Source organism: Rattus norvegicus, chromosome 15, assembly GCF_021556685.1.
Source record: "Rattus norvegicus strain SHRSP/BbbUtx chromosome 15, alternate assembly SHRSP_T2T, whole genome shotgun sequence".
NCBI classification, from domain to species: Eukaryota; Metazoa; Chordata; class Mammalia; order Rodentia; family Muridae; genus Rattus; species Rattus norvegicus.
Window position 1 is genome coordinate 93,033,750 of NC_141548.1, and position 15,320 is coordinate 93,049,069.

Here is a 15,320-nt window from a genome sequence, read left to right on the forward strand (position 1 = left end):
GGTTCATTTCTGGGTCTTCAATTCTGTTCCACTGATCTACCTGCCTGTCTCTGTACCAATACCATACAGTTTTTATGACTATTGCTCTGTAATACTGCTTGAAGTCAGGGATGGTGATTCTCCCAAAAGTTCTTTTATTGTTGAGTATAGTTTTCACTATCCTGGGTTTTTGTTATTCCAAATGTATTTGCAAATTGTTCTTTCTATCTCTATAAAGAATTGAGTAGGATTTTTGATGGGGATTGCATTGAATCTGTAGATAGTTTTTGGTAAAATGGCCATGTTTTCTATACTAATCCTGCCAATCCATGAGCATGGAAGACCTTTCCATCTTCTGAGATCTTCCTCAATTTCTTTCTTCAGAGGTTTGAAGTTCTTGTCATAAAGATCTTTCACTTGCTTGGTTAAAGTCACATCAAGATATTTTATGTTATTTGGGACTATTGTGAAGGGTGTCATTTTCTTAATTTCTTTCTCAGCCTGGGTATCCTTTGAGTAGAGGAAGGCTACTGATTTGTTTGAGTTAATTTTATACCCCGACACTTTACTGACGTTGTTTATCAGGTTAAGTAGTTCTCTGGTGGAACTTTTGGGGTTGATTAAGTACGCTATCATATCATCTGCAAATAGTGATATTTTGATTTCTTCCCTTCCAATATGTATCCCTTTGACCTCCTTTCACTCTCTGATTGCTCTGGTTAGGACTTCGAGTACAATATTGAATAAGTAGGTAGAGAGTGAGCAGCCTTGTCTAGTCCCTGATTTTAGTGGTACTGCTTCAAGTCTCTCTCCAGTTAGTTTGATGTTAGCTATTGGTTTGCTGTATATTGCTTTTACTAAGTTTAGTTATGGGCCTTGAATTCCTGTTCTTTCCAGAACTTTTATCATGAAGGGGTGTTGACTTTTGTCAAATGCTTTCTCAGCCTCTAGTGAAATGATCATGTGGTTCTTATCTTTGAGATTGCTTATATAGTGCATTAGATTGATAGTATATTAAACCATCTGTCCATCCCTGGGATGAAGCCTACTTGATCATGATGGATGATTGTTTTGATGTGTTCTTGGATTCTGTTTGCAAAAATTATATTGAGTATTTTTGCATCAATATTCATAAGGGAAACTGGTCTGAAGTTCTCTTTCTTTGTTAGGTCTTTGTGTGGTTTTGCTATAAGAGTAATTGTGGCTTCATAGAAGGAATTTGGTAGGACTCTGTTTCAATTTTGTGGAATAGTTTGGACAGTATTGGTATAATTAACAACAAAAAATTAATACAGAGGTGGGGACACATGAAATTTATTTTGTTCAAATATTATCACTGTCTATAGAAGTAAATTAATTCGGTAGAATTTTAACTAAAACCTGAAACATCTTTTCTAATTTCTTTCTAAGATGGATGTTGCTAAGGAGAAATACGATTGTGAACATTGATATTAAGAGAATTTGTGAATGTTTTACTGGGAAAGTGCAGTTTTCTTCAAACCCATTACTTACTGATTATTGGTATTCTAAATTTAAATTTCTTCGAAAGCCTTTTTTGACCAATGTAGCCTTCAATAAAAACCTGTCCCTTTATCATAACTATCATCTCTTCCAAACATGCTGAGCTTTAAATTTTATTATTATAATTTATTAATTTTTCTTGGTAATGTTTGCAATTTTTATTTTCCAGAAGATCACTAGAGACAGTTGTAGAGAGGCCACACACGTCTTTGTGTTAAGTTAAAATTGTTCCCTTTTCCTACTACTCATGAATGTATCTGTTAAATTCCTGAATAACATGTAATGCTGGCCATTGAATATGAATTTCTAAAATTGAATTTATATGAAGTTAGCTATGAGCAAATTTCTGTTGTATGTAATGATGCACATTCACAAATATGTAAGAAAGAAAGCAGGGAAAGTATCCACATGAAAAGGAAAAATAATGAAATGACATTTTACTCTTTGAAAACAGAATCAATTTGATATGAATGACCATTTTGTTTTATTTCATGGAGGAAAACAGTGTAATGCAAAGACAGACAATTCTGTTCCTAACTGAGTCTGCCTTCTTTTATAAAGCCTCATAGGAATACAATTTCAAAAATAGTCACCAATCATCAAATTGGGAGCTCATGTCTGTATAGTGTGTACTGCTGAATGCATTTCTAGTTATTTCCAGTGAAAGGCAGAGAATCAGTGTTAACTCCTTCATGGACTATGCTAAAATTTCTTATTTCACAAAATATCTTCTATTTATAATTTCTGTGGCTTAATACTGCGATCTTATCTTCATTCAATCCCAAACATACCATAGCTGTATAACCAAAGATTATTTTTATTTCTAAATTTGGTACATATTTAAACCAATGGAAAAACCACGAGTTAACAAATAATATTTACCAAACTTGTATTTTTACTCCCTACTTGAAAACAAATGTGAGAGAAAACTATTTGTCCATCAGACGAGTATGAAAGTATAATAATAGAATAATCTACATAATTTTTTGTCACTCCAATATGTGTGTGTGTGTGCTCATGTGTGTGCATGTGCATATGTATGTAAGCTTTTCAGTACAACAGTTTCCAACTAAAGGCACAAAGAACACAAATCGAGAATAGACAAATATTTGAATTAAAATTAGTGCTCTCTCCCCATAAAGTGTAAGGGTGATGCACACATTTCAATAGATTCATATACAAGTATGACTATTTTTCTTCTTGGAAGAGGCAAGTCTGGTCTCAAAATGGAGGGCCATGATCCAAAGGAACCAGAGCAGCTGAGGAAGCTGTTTATTGTTGGTCTGAGCTTTGAAACCTTAGAGGTTAGCTTAAGAGAACATGTTGAGAAATAGGGCACACTTACAGAGTGTGTGGTAATGAGAGATACTTAAACAGAACATTCCAGAGGTTTTGGTTTTGTGACCTAGTCTTGTGTACAAGATGTGGATCCCGTAATGTGTGCAAGGCCTCAGAAGGTTGATGAGTTTGTAGTGGAACCAAGAGAGCTGTTTCTGGAGAGGATTCTGTAAAGCATAGGACCCATTTATGGTGAAGAAAATTTTTGTTAGTGGTATTAAAGAGGATACAGAAGAATATAATCTGAGAGACTATTTTGAAAAGTATGGCAAGATTGAAACCATAGAAGTTATAGAAGACTGGCAGAGTAGGAAAAAGGGAGAATTTGTTTTTGTAACTTTTGATGATCATGCCACAGTTGATAAATATGTTGTTCACAAATACAACACTATTAATGGGCATAATTATGGAGTGAAAAGAGCCCTTTCTAAGTAGGAGACAGAGTCTGCTGGATCACAAAGAGTTCATGGAGGTGGATCTAGCAAATGTATGGGTCATAGAGGAAACCTTGGAGGTGGCAGAGGAGACTTTGGTCATGGAGGAAACTTTGGTGGAAGAGGAGGCTATGGTGGTGGAGGTGGTGGCAGCAGAAGTTATTATCTAAGTAGTGATGGTAGATAGAATGGATTTAGAGGTGATGGTGGCAACTATGGTGGTGGTCTTGGTTACAGTTGCAGAGGAGGTTATGGAGGTGATGGACTGGGCTATGGAGACCAAGGTGGTGAATATGGTGGAGGAGGAGCAGGAGGATATGATGGTTACAATGGAAGAGGAAATTTTGGTGGAGGTAGTGGTGGAAACTATAACTTTGGAAATTATAGTGGACAGCAACAATCAAATTATGGACCCATAAATGGGGAAGTTTTGGTACTGAGGGAAGCTCAGGCAGTCCCTACAGTGGTGATATAGATCTGGTGCTGGAAGTAGTGGATATGGTCCAGAAGGTTTTAAAATAAAACAAAAATGGCTATAGTTCTTAGCAGGAGAGAGAGAGGAAGGAGAGGAAAGCTGCAGGTTCCTTTGAGACAGTCATCCTCAATGCATTAGAGGAACTGTAACAATCTGCCACGGAAGGAACAGGGATATATATTCAGAAAAGTTACCGTGGACAAGACAGGAAGCCCCTCTTGTTCAGGACTGTCATAGCCACAGTTTGCAAAAGGTGCAGCTGTCGAATAGTGCAATGTAGGGTCAATTAGATGTACATCTCTGCAGTGTTTTATCTGTTGTAGCTTTGTCTTTTTCTTTTCATTACATCAGGTATATTGCCCTGTAGTGGTACTGGAAATAAAAAGTTAAGGAATTTTAAACTTTTCAATATTTGTGTAGTTCAGTTTTTCTACATTTTAGTACAGAAAATTTAACAAAATTTAGTTTCGAAGGTGTTTCCTGGTGAGTTAACAAGCAAAGAATATCATCGTTAAGGTCTATTTTGTATGAATATTCCTAAAGTTAGATCTAAAAAACACCTACCAACTTGCAGTTGAAGGGGAATCTATTCTCCCCATTTCCAAAATTGTGATGAGTGGGCAATGAAGTGAAGAGAAGAAATATTTGTATGTTTGCAATGCATGTTTTAGATAATTAGGATGGCATAATAATCAATGGCATATTTATCAATTAAATAGCATTAAGATTACCTTCAAAAAGATATCAAAAAAGAGAAAATTGTATAATTTTTGATACATCTACTATCAAATATTCATTTATCTGTATGTTCATTATAATACTTTGTTATTTATTCTAGTGTTATATTTCTAGTGTTTATTATTCATTCTAGTGTTTATTCTAGTGTCATACAGTAGTGAAGCACAATACTGAATTTACATCCTTTTTTAATTAAAGAATAACAGAAAAGCACAAGTTAACAGGATTCTTAAACAAGTAGCTTAGAGTTGATATCCATCATGACTACCTGTTGCACATCTCTGGATTCCTTAGAAACGAACTAACTCTTGGATGTCCTGAGTATTGATTTTCTCATACTTTAGGTTATGTGAGTTTCCTCTTGGTAGACATTAATATTGTGAAAATAAATAAGTGAGTAGAGAATTTGAAACAGTACTCAAAATTTAATACATAAAATAATCAATCAACATCACTTTAAAATACACTACTAACAGCTCGAAGTGAGACTTGGGGAAGGTGTTTTCCAAGAATCCATGAAACAATCAGTCAAAGAATATAATTTGAAAATAAAATAAAATAATTCATTATTGGTATTAAGTATTTTTGTATTGATAAATCTAATACTTGGTGGACAGGATAGTAATGAATATAATCAACACCATTGTATTGCTGCATCTATAATTTTGTAGTTCATCGTTTGGATTGGAACACATTCCTTGGTGAGTGAACATAATATGCATATACATATTTATCTTTATTAAGCTATTTCTCAGATGAAAGTTGTCTAAACACTGATTCTGTTCACTGCAAAGAGTTATTTCTAACTATTATTATTTAAGAATGGAATTATCTTTTTCTTTATACAAAAGAATGCTCTTGATAAGTTAGAAAAGTCATGAGCACATTTTCTAGATGGTCTTTTAAAGCTTATTTATTATGACACATATACACATAGATATTTAGAATCATATATATATATACATATATATATAATCTGAATAAAAATGAAACAAAGTAGATTAGTCCAGATACCATATTTTTTATCAAATTATTAGAAAAATGTGAATTAGAATTTTAAAAATTCCTTGATAGGTTATCAAAAAACTCACAAAACTAAAAACATTCAGAGTAAAATGTAAATCAAGCAAGAATCCAAATTCCTAGGGATTACATGGAAACTAAATCTAATTTAAGGTTTAAAAGTTATAATGATAACTACATGCCAGATTAAAATTAGAAAAAGATGTTGAAACAAGATATTCAAATTTATATCAACTCCATATGGGATTAATTATATTCTGAGACTCAGTGCGTATAGTACACCAAAAGTTTTAGTTAAAATTAAAATAATCCAAATCAAAACAAAGGGGAATCTTTGGTTAAAATAATGTTAAAATTCTTAGCTGTACTTAACATGTTGATAAATCAACGTCTTCTCTATTAATTTCATAGTTTGCATAAAATTGTATTTAATACTTTTTATAATGGATTCTTTTGAAGAGACAAAGAAAAGGTAATGTCTATGTACCTATTACCCTAATGAACGTCGCATGTGAAAGAGAAAGTCGGGCAAATGCCCAAATTAAACTGGAAACTATAGATAGAGAGGGCCAGGAGCTCCCCTCTCCTCAGCACTGCATATGTGTGTGTCACCAATCACGAAAATGTTCATAAATGGTCAAAATTCGATTGAGAATTTATTCCTGCTACTATAAAACATGTTTAAAGATCATGGCTGGGGAGTTTGCAGGTCTTAGGGAAGAGCCTGGTGTTGCTATTTTCAAATCATGCTTTACTTGGTTCTACATTAGCAGCAGAAGGGGGATAGTATTGATAATCGTCTAAAAGCAGAAGTGATGTAAAGTAAGCAAAGCTGGATTTTAAATATCAAAAGTTGGAAAGTTTGTTATACTTATGTTAGTCAGCATATGTAATTTCACTTTTCTTTCTCTTTCTTCCTTCTCAGATCATCCTTGTCTGACTCAACATAGTTCTATGATCTTATGGGCTGATATAGGAAATGGTCATCATTTTCTTTTCTAAGAACTGTTTCTTAAAACAACTCTGGAACAGATTCAATAACAATAAAACTATGGTTTTTAGCAATTAGGTAGAACTTGCTAAGAAAAACTATGTGGTTCCAAAAATTACTTTGGAAAAATATTTTAAACTGCTACTTTAACTTTCATGTTTATTGAAGGTGAATATAATGGAATATGTGTGTATATATATATACATATACATATATATATATATATATATATATATATATATATATATATATATATATATATATACTCTTTGCCCTTTCTTTCTTAACGGTTTGATATGCTATTATTTTAAGAATGTGTTCATTTTCAGTTAACTGAAGTTAAGGTTCCCTCTATCCAACTGTCATTTTCTTATATATTTCTGACCCCTGCCTTCCTCCTGTCAAGGATATTTATGTTTTTGTTGCTGATATTGTTTATTTACTTCTTTCTTTTTGTGACAGAGTCTTGTGTTTATAATGATCAGTGTTCCCAGTTGGCTCAGGTAACTTGATCTTGATTGGTGATAATTTCTGCAGAAGTTAGTGTAGCCTTCACAGAGAAAGCGCAGCACTTGGAACTGACTTTGAGATTTCCTACTCTTACCCACTTGCTCTGTATTTGTTCTCTCTTTGCTTCCTATGTTGAGTTGTAACCTCCAGCTTCCTGCTTATGCTGCAATTCATGTGGCTTGCTAGCATACCTCTCTAACATTATGGTCTCATCCCTCTGGAATCATAAATGTAAAACACTCTTCCATAAAATATATTGATTACTTTGATTGTTACTCTTTCTTTACATTCTTTTGACTATTTTTAATATTCCTCAGTTAAACACATAACCTTAGATTTAAATCAGTAGTTTCTTCAAACTCCGGCACGTGAAACTCTAAATATCTACCATAACTATATTAAACCAATATGTATTTATACACTTAAAAAATTGGTTTAGCATTGTCCTGCTGGAGCACACTAATAAATGATTGCAAATCAAATCCAGTAATGAATTCAGGATCATGATTTTAAGGCTAGCATGAACTATAAAGTGAGACTGTGTTTCAGAGAAATCAATCATCTAACATTGACCATAATGATGGTGGGTAGCTTATGATAGACATGCCCTCAGTTTAATCTTGATCACATAAAGAAAAACAAAGGCCCACATCAAGACTGCCAAAACAGTGAACTATGAAATGTCCTGCTTTATCTCTTTGGATTAATTTGGTTTGAAAATCGAGTTTATTAGGTATTAGAATGGCTATTCCAATTCACTTCTTGGGTCCATTTGCTTTGAAAAATCTTTTTCCTACTCTTTACTCTGAGGTAATTACTATCTTTGATACTAAGGTGTGTTTTTGTATGTAGCAGAATGATGGATCCTCTTAGCCTGTGTCTTCTTATTGGTAATGTAGCCCATTGATGTTGAGAGATATTAATAACCAATAATTGTTTATTTCTGTGATTTGGATATTGTTGTTGGTGGTGGTGGTAGTGGTGGTGGTTCTGTGTGTGTGTGTGTGTGTGTGTGTGTGTGTGTGTGTGTGTGTGTGTGTGTGTGTGTGCGTGCGTTTCCCTTTTTTTCTTGTTGTGGAATTATTTATTTCCTGTGTGTTCTGGGTATAATTATTCTCCAGGGGTTGGTGTTTTACTTCTATCACCTTTTGAAGGACTGTATTTGTGGACTGTATTTGAAGGACTGATATTGTTTCAATTTAGTTTTGTCATGGAGTATCTTATTTTCACCAATTATGGTGATTGAAAATTTTACAGGTATAATAGTCTATGTCAACATCTGCTGTCTTTTAGAGACTGTAAGACATTTGTTCAAGCCCTTCTGGCTTTTAGAGTCTCTATCAAGAAGTAGACTATATTTCTGATAGTTCTGTCTTTGTGTGTAACTTGCCCTTTTCCCCTTGCAGTTTTTAAGGCTTTTTTCTTTGTACTATATATTTAATGCTTGATTATTACATAGTGTGAGGATTTTCTTTTCTTGTTCAATCTATTACATGTTCTAGAAGCTTCTTGTTTGTTGAGGAAATTTTCTTCTCTTATTTTGTTGAAAATATTTTCTGGACCTTGGGACTAAGAATGTCTCCTTTTATTTTTATCATTCTTAGGTTTGGTTTCTTCATAGTGTCCATATTTCTATGATGTTTTGTGTCAGAATGTTTTTTTTTAATTTAACATTTTTGTTGAGTGATGAATTGATTTCTCTTATCATATATTCAACAGCTGAGATTCTGTCTTTTACCTCTTAGGCTCTGTTGGTGAAATTTATGTCTATATTTCCTGGTTTCTTACCAAGCAAAGATTTTACATCCCCAGGATTTCTGCACCCTGTGTTCCCATTACTGCTTCTGTCTTCATTTTCAATTCTTGAACAGTCCCTTCATTTCCTATATCAGTTTGATTGTAACTTTTTGATATTTCTTCAAATCCTCTTCATATTTATTAGTATTTTTATATCTATATTTCTTTATAGCTCTTTCAAATGCCTCTAAAATCCTCCCAACATTGGAATTAAGGTCATTTTCTTGCACCTCAGCTGCACCTCAGTGATAGAATGTCCAGGGTTTGCTGTAATAGAAATGTCAGCTGTGTTAGAATATACAGGGCTTGCTGCAATGGAATAACTGACCTCCCACAGTGCCATATTGCCCAGGCATTTGTTGATTGTGTTCATATGCAGGCCTTTTGTTATCTGGTTGTCCCAAATGTATTGTGTATTTATTGGTAAAGGTTCAGAATATATATTATTTGCTTTCAAAGACTAGGGTGCTCAAAAATATTTATTCAACAAAAGAAGTTTAGCCTTGCAATCTGCTAATTAATGAATATCTAAACAAGAATGAAGCACCTGATGGTTTCAGTCTGTGAAAATAGCCTCTTTAGTACACTGCTTGCTACACCTCTAACCTCATATAGACATCACTGCGTGTGCTGTGGTAACAGTGCCTTTGCTTGTCTTTTGATAAAACAAATAACTGGGCTTTTCTAGTTACTGATCTTAATAGGCCTTAAACATTCTCCTCCCGGGATTTAATAATTTTTTTGATAGAAACCAGGAAGTTACTCTATACCTTTGTAGTACAAAAAGCAATCAGATCAAATATACTCTGGGTTTTGAAAATGTGTCTTAAATGAAAGCATATGCACATTATGTACTATTCTCATCCTACCTAAGTGTGCGGATCTCCTGATAAATTCCTGGAACAACTGTCTAGGGAAATACATTTTGTGAAAATTCAGACGATACATCACAGATATACTTTGACTTTGTGGAATGACAAAGGAAGATCTGAGCCATTTGAAAATTGCCAGAACCTTTCTTTCAAAGCTTACCAGGACCATGAGTCATGGTTTAGGTGACAAGATGTCAGGATGTGACAAGATATCCCAGTTATGTAACATGACAAGGAACTTAACTCAGTTCTAATGCTGAAAAAGTACAAGCCAAAGTAAAAATAAAAATGAAATAGGTCTTTCCCACTGTATTTGATGAAAAGATATCAAAGGACTTTATAAAGTACTTCTATTTTTCAAAATGTACAAACTCAATATCCGAGCCAAAGAGCAGGAGCTTTTGGAAGGGAAAACTCAAATGTTCCATTAGTGTTTTATACACAATCTTCAAAAACCCTGGCAAAAGAACACAGCTCTGTCAGAGTGCCACAGAAAGCACGAGGAAAGCATTTTTATTAAAAGCAGAAGACTTGTGTTGAATAAGAAGTAAAATGTTGAGAAATGTGCTTTTATAGATTTAATGCATCTCTTTGCTGTGCTTAAACTGTGTGAATTTAGGCAGGATGTGTAATTGTGAAGACAATAGGCTTTTTTTTTTACCTTCAACTTGAAATGTATAGGATACAAAGCAAACACTCGAAAGCTCCAAAACTAGATGATTATATAAATGTAAGAAAATACAGTAATTAGTGAAACAAAATATTCCACTTATGAAAATTGACTAAATGAAATTTTAACTCATTTTTTTAGAAGATAAAAGTAAGTGGAAGAAAGGGACACTATAATCTCTGAAATTTCCAGGCATATGAAAAGCATATGCCATTCTTTAAGGAATTATTACTTGAAAGATGGCATCTCACCATACAGTTCTTGTTCAGTCTAGCACTCACAATTATCTAATAAGGTAATAAAATTCATAATAATATTTTGTTTATTATATATGATTATCCAATATTTCTAAAAAAACACTGTGAAATGTCTGTCCTGTCACTATAAAATCATTTAAAATAGGTTTAAAAACTCATTATATTATTCAGTCATAATGGTAGAATATAAATATTTACAAAGGAACCTGTATGTTGACTAGTATATTAGATATAAAGAACATACACTGTTAAAGTTTTCATAGTGCTTGTAGAGAACTAACTAAAACTTTACACTGAAAGTTCTTTAGCATGTTTTATTAGCATGAATCTGTAGTCACAACCTCATGTCTTCCTTTGCGTTAAAGACATCTATTTAATTTCAGAGTGTTTATTTGTTTCATTTTTCCCTACATGAGATTGCTGATCATATCCTAGTAAAGGATTGATTATTTTAAAACCTAACTACTTCATCAGCCTGTGGCATTTTCAGCTGTCTAGTAGAGCATATGATTGCTTAGTGAACATTTGTGCTTAAACAAGGACATTAAGATTTATTATAACTCAACTCAGGTGAGAAAATTGTATTAGTGAACATAAGCAAGTCTAATACAGTTATTGCTCTAATATCCTAGGAGCTAACTTTGGGCTAGTTCACATAAACACAGACCATATATCTATAAGATTTTCTTAGTAATTAGCCTTGAGTGCAGTTATATGCAAAAAATCAATTTGAATAGACAATTATTATTTTAAAGTCTAAAGGAAACTCATCTTTTTCATCTTTTTTAATCTTATGTTTTATTCAAAAAATACTTACTTAATATAATGAGGTTTCCAGGATCCAACAACAATGACATTCGTCAAAATACCCAACAAAGGGGAAACAGATCCTTAGAGAACATATCCAGTGGGTAGGCAAGATCCTTGGTTGAGGAATATGGCAACCAACCCATTTCAAATGTATTAATCCACAAATGTTCCTGTCAAAAGGAAATTTAGGGACAAAGACTGGAGCAAAGACTGAAAATTTGTATTAGCATTATAGGTCTAAAACTTCCAAAACCATGTTGTTGTTTTGTTGTTGTTGCTGTTTTCTTTAATATTGTGGCTCTTACTGTTGTTGAACTACTCTTAAACCCAATGGAGAGATATTGGTTATGATGAACCACTATTCAACTATGATGCAATACCATGAAGGTGTTTTCGCTGTTCACAGGCATTATAGGTCATTAGAATAATTATTTTCTTTTCATTTGGAAGTATACATGGTACCTTCTGATACCAGGAAGGTTTGTCACCATGAGACTACATCAGTTCAGTTCTTTTTTTTTTTTTTGGGGTTCTTTTTTTCGGAGCTGGGGACCGAACCCAGGGCCTTGCACTTCCTAGGCAAGCACTCTACCACTGAGCTAAATCCCCAACCCCATCAGTTCAGTTCTAAGTCATGGTTTCTGTTTATGAAGTGTACGTTGGTTTAGGATGTGGAGACTTAACTCTCTAAATTTGATCCAATAAAAAAAAGGGGAGGGGGAGTTAAACATCCCTGGCCAACAACTTAACAGAGAGAATGTATACCTTTAAGATATCACTGTCAAGGTTACCTAAATAAGAGGTGAAGAAAGAGGATCACAACAAAAGTACCAAATCTACAAAAGGGAAAGCTGGTTAAGAATTCAACACTACACGAAGAAACACAAACAATAAACTAAAGCTGAAAGAGAGGTAGTTCTCTCCAGGGAAGAGTACACCAATCACTTGTCTGGTGGCAGGTTTTCAGCACTACAACCAGGCACACAAATAACATTATATATATACACATAGATATGTGCATGTAATAACACTGTATCAAAAGGGGTCATCAGTTTGATGGAGAGTGAGGCAGGGTACATAGAAATGTCTAGAGGGAGGAAAGAGAATGGACAAATGGCCTGATTGAAGAACAATGTCAAAAATAAACATCAAAAATCAATGTAAATAAAAAGAGGATCACTGGACAATGATCTTCCGGAATCTCTATTCTGTTCACCTCTTTGGGATTACAAATGTACCCTGGAATGAACAATGAATTACCTTTACTATAGATTGCATTTAGAATATTGCCAATTATTTATAAAGCACATGTGTCACTGGAAAGTCGTGCAGGAAACCATATACAACCATCCATAATCTGATAACAAAATTCTCAGTACAATATTTGGATAAAAAAAAGAAAAAACTATTGAAGATCAAGACCATGACACTGAAATGTGGTTCCAGTACAGTCAGAAGATTTGACACTGTTGACCACAAATTAAAGCAATTTTATGTGTTTCTCATAGTAAGTCGTTTTCTGTGGTTGTTGTTATTGATCATTTTTATATCATATTTTCCTCTTTTACTGGTAATACGACTGGGCTGGTGGCCTTCAGAGTATGTTCCTGCACCAAAGACACTATGACTTAGCTGACACAGTATTACATGGGCATCAGTTTGGCTTATTCTTCCACGTTCACAGAGTTGTATGGGTGCGGTTCTTGGCAACAGGCACTGTTGTTAGTTTACTATAAGCATCCAATTTTCTTAGCAACAGCATGGCTTGTTTTGACATTTCCATGGGAACCCTTGGGCTGACTGTTTAATTGAATGCAACTCATTTTATTTACTAGAATATGCCTTTAATGACAAGGGATACCAAGTTAGTTAGAACTTCATCTCCCCAGTCATTTTGAGACTTTATTAGGGTCACTTTCATATTTAGTTTATCAAGGAAGTTTAGATCATCATTTCAAGCCTCCAACACTCCTCAGTTCCAACTGTTTCTTCCTATGTTCTCTCTCTATTCCTTATCCAACCCCACCTCATTCTCCCATTCCTTTCCCCACATGTCTTCATCCACTAGTGTTATCTGTTGTATTTCCCCATACCAGGAGATCCACATGGCCTCCTAGTCCTTCCTCTTTAATGAATTTATCTGGGTCTACATATTATAGGTCAGTAATCACTTATTTAATTGCTAATGTCTACGTATTAGCAATACATACCATATTTAACAATCTGGGTCTCAATTACTGGACTTGGGATGATAGTTCCATTCATTGGCCTACAGGTTTGATGAAGCCACTTTTTTTTAAACAGCTGATTAGTACTCCACTGTGTAAGTGTAACTAAGACACTTTTTCATCCATTCTTCTGTTGAGAGACATCTGGGTTGTTTCCAGTTTCTGGCTATTATGAGTAGAGCAGCAATGAATGTGGTTGAAAAGGTGTCCTTGAGGTAGCATGGAGCATCCTTTCGGTATAAGCCTAGTTGTTGCATAGCTGGGTACATTAACTGCCAAGCTTCTGAGGAAATGGACAACTGATAATCATAGTGGGTAAACAGGTTAACACTCTAACCAGCAATGGAGGAGTGTTCCACTTACATGCTCTTCCACAGCATGAGTTATCATCACTTGTGTTACTGATCTTAGCAATTCTGACAGATGTAAGGTGGAATCTCAGAGTCATTTGATTGGCATTTTCCTGATAAATGAGAATGGTGAATATATTTTAAGTTCCTCTCAGACATTTGTGATTCTTTTATTGAGAATTCTCTGTTTAGATGTATATTCCATTTTTAATTGGATTATTTAGTTCGTCGATATCTGGATTTGTCCTCTATTAAATGCAGAGTTGGTAATTTTTTCCATTCTGTAGGCTGCCTTTGTTTAACTGAAATTGTTCTTGCTTAATAAAAGCTTTTCAATTTCATAAGGTCCCATTTATTGGCAGTCTTAATGTCTGTGCTATCAATATTTCGTTTTGTATATCCTCTCCCGTGACAATGTGTTCAAGGCTATTTCCCACTTTCTCTTTTATTAGATTTAGTGTATCTGGTGTATTATTGAGGTACTTGTACCTCTTGAATTGAGTTTCATGCAGAGTGATGAAAATGATGTACTTGCATTACTCTACATGCAGACATCTAGTTTTACCTGCACCATTTATTGAAGATGCATTTTTTATTTAGTATGTAATGTCAGACTTCTGTATCAAAAATCAGGAATTCATAGTTGTATTGACTTATATCTAGTTCTTCAATTTGTCTCTATGTATCTATTTCTATAGTAATATCATGAGCTTTGTATTATTATAATTCTGTAGTACATTTTGAAATTAGTGATGGTAATACCTCCAGCATTTCTTTCATTCTTCAGGATCATTGTGGTGATCTTTTTTTTTTTACTTTTCCATATTTTATTTAAAGGATTATGTTGGAATTTTGATAGGGATTGTGATGAATCTTCAGATTACCTTGGCAAGATGGTCATTTTTACTATGTTAATCCTACAGATCCATGAGCATGGAAGAACTTGCCATTTTCTGGTATTCTTCAATTTCTTTCTTTAAAGACTTGAAATTTGTGTTATACAAGCCTTCCACTTGCTTGAGTAGAGTTACCACAAGGTATTTTATATTTTAGTCTATTGTGAAATGTGTTGTTTCCATAATATTTTCTTTGTCATTTTATTAGTGACTTAGTTTGTATCCAGCTAACTCTTTGAATGTATTTATCAAGTGTAGGAGTTCCCCAGTGGAAGAAATAAAATAGGGGTTCTTGTATATCTTTTTGGGTTTTTTTGGTTCTTTTTTTTTTTTTTGGTTCTTTTTTCTTTTCCGGAGCTGGGGACCGAACCCAGGGCCTTGCGCTTCCTAAGCAAGCGCTCTACCACTGAGCTAAATCCCCAACCCCCTTG

The 15,320-nt window shown here is 34.0% G+C and overlaps 1 pseudogene; it reads left to right on the forward strand.

The window, feature by feature from the left end:
- Positions 1 to 2,726: 2,726 nt before the first annotated feature.
- Hnrnpa1-ps27 (heterogeneous nuclear ribonucleoprotein A1, pseudogene 27) lies at positions 2,727 to 3,811 on the forward strand (annotated as a pseudogene).
- The last annotated feature ends 11,509 nt before the right edge of the window (positions 3,812 to 15,320 follow it).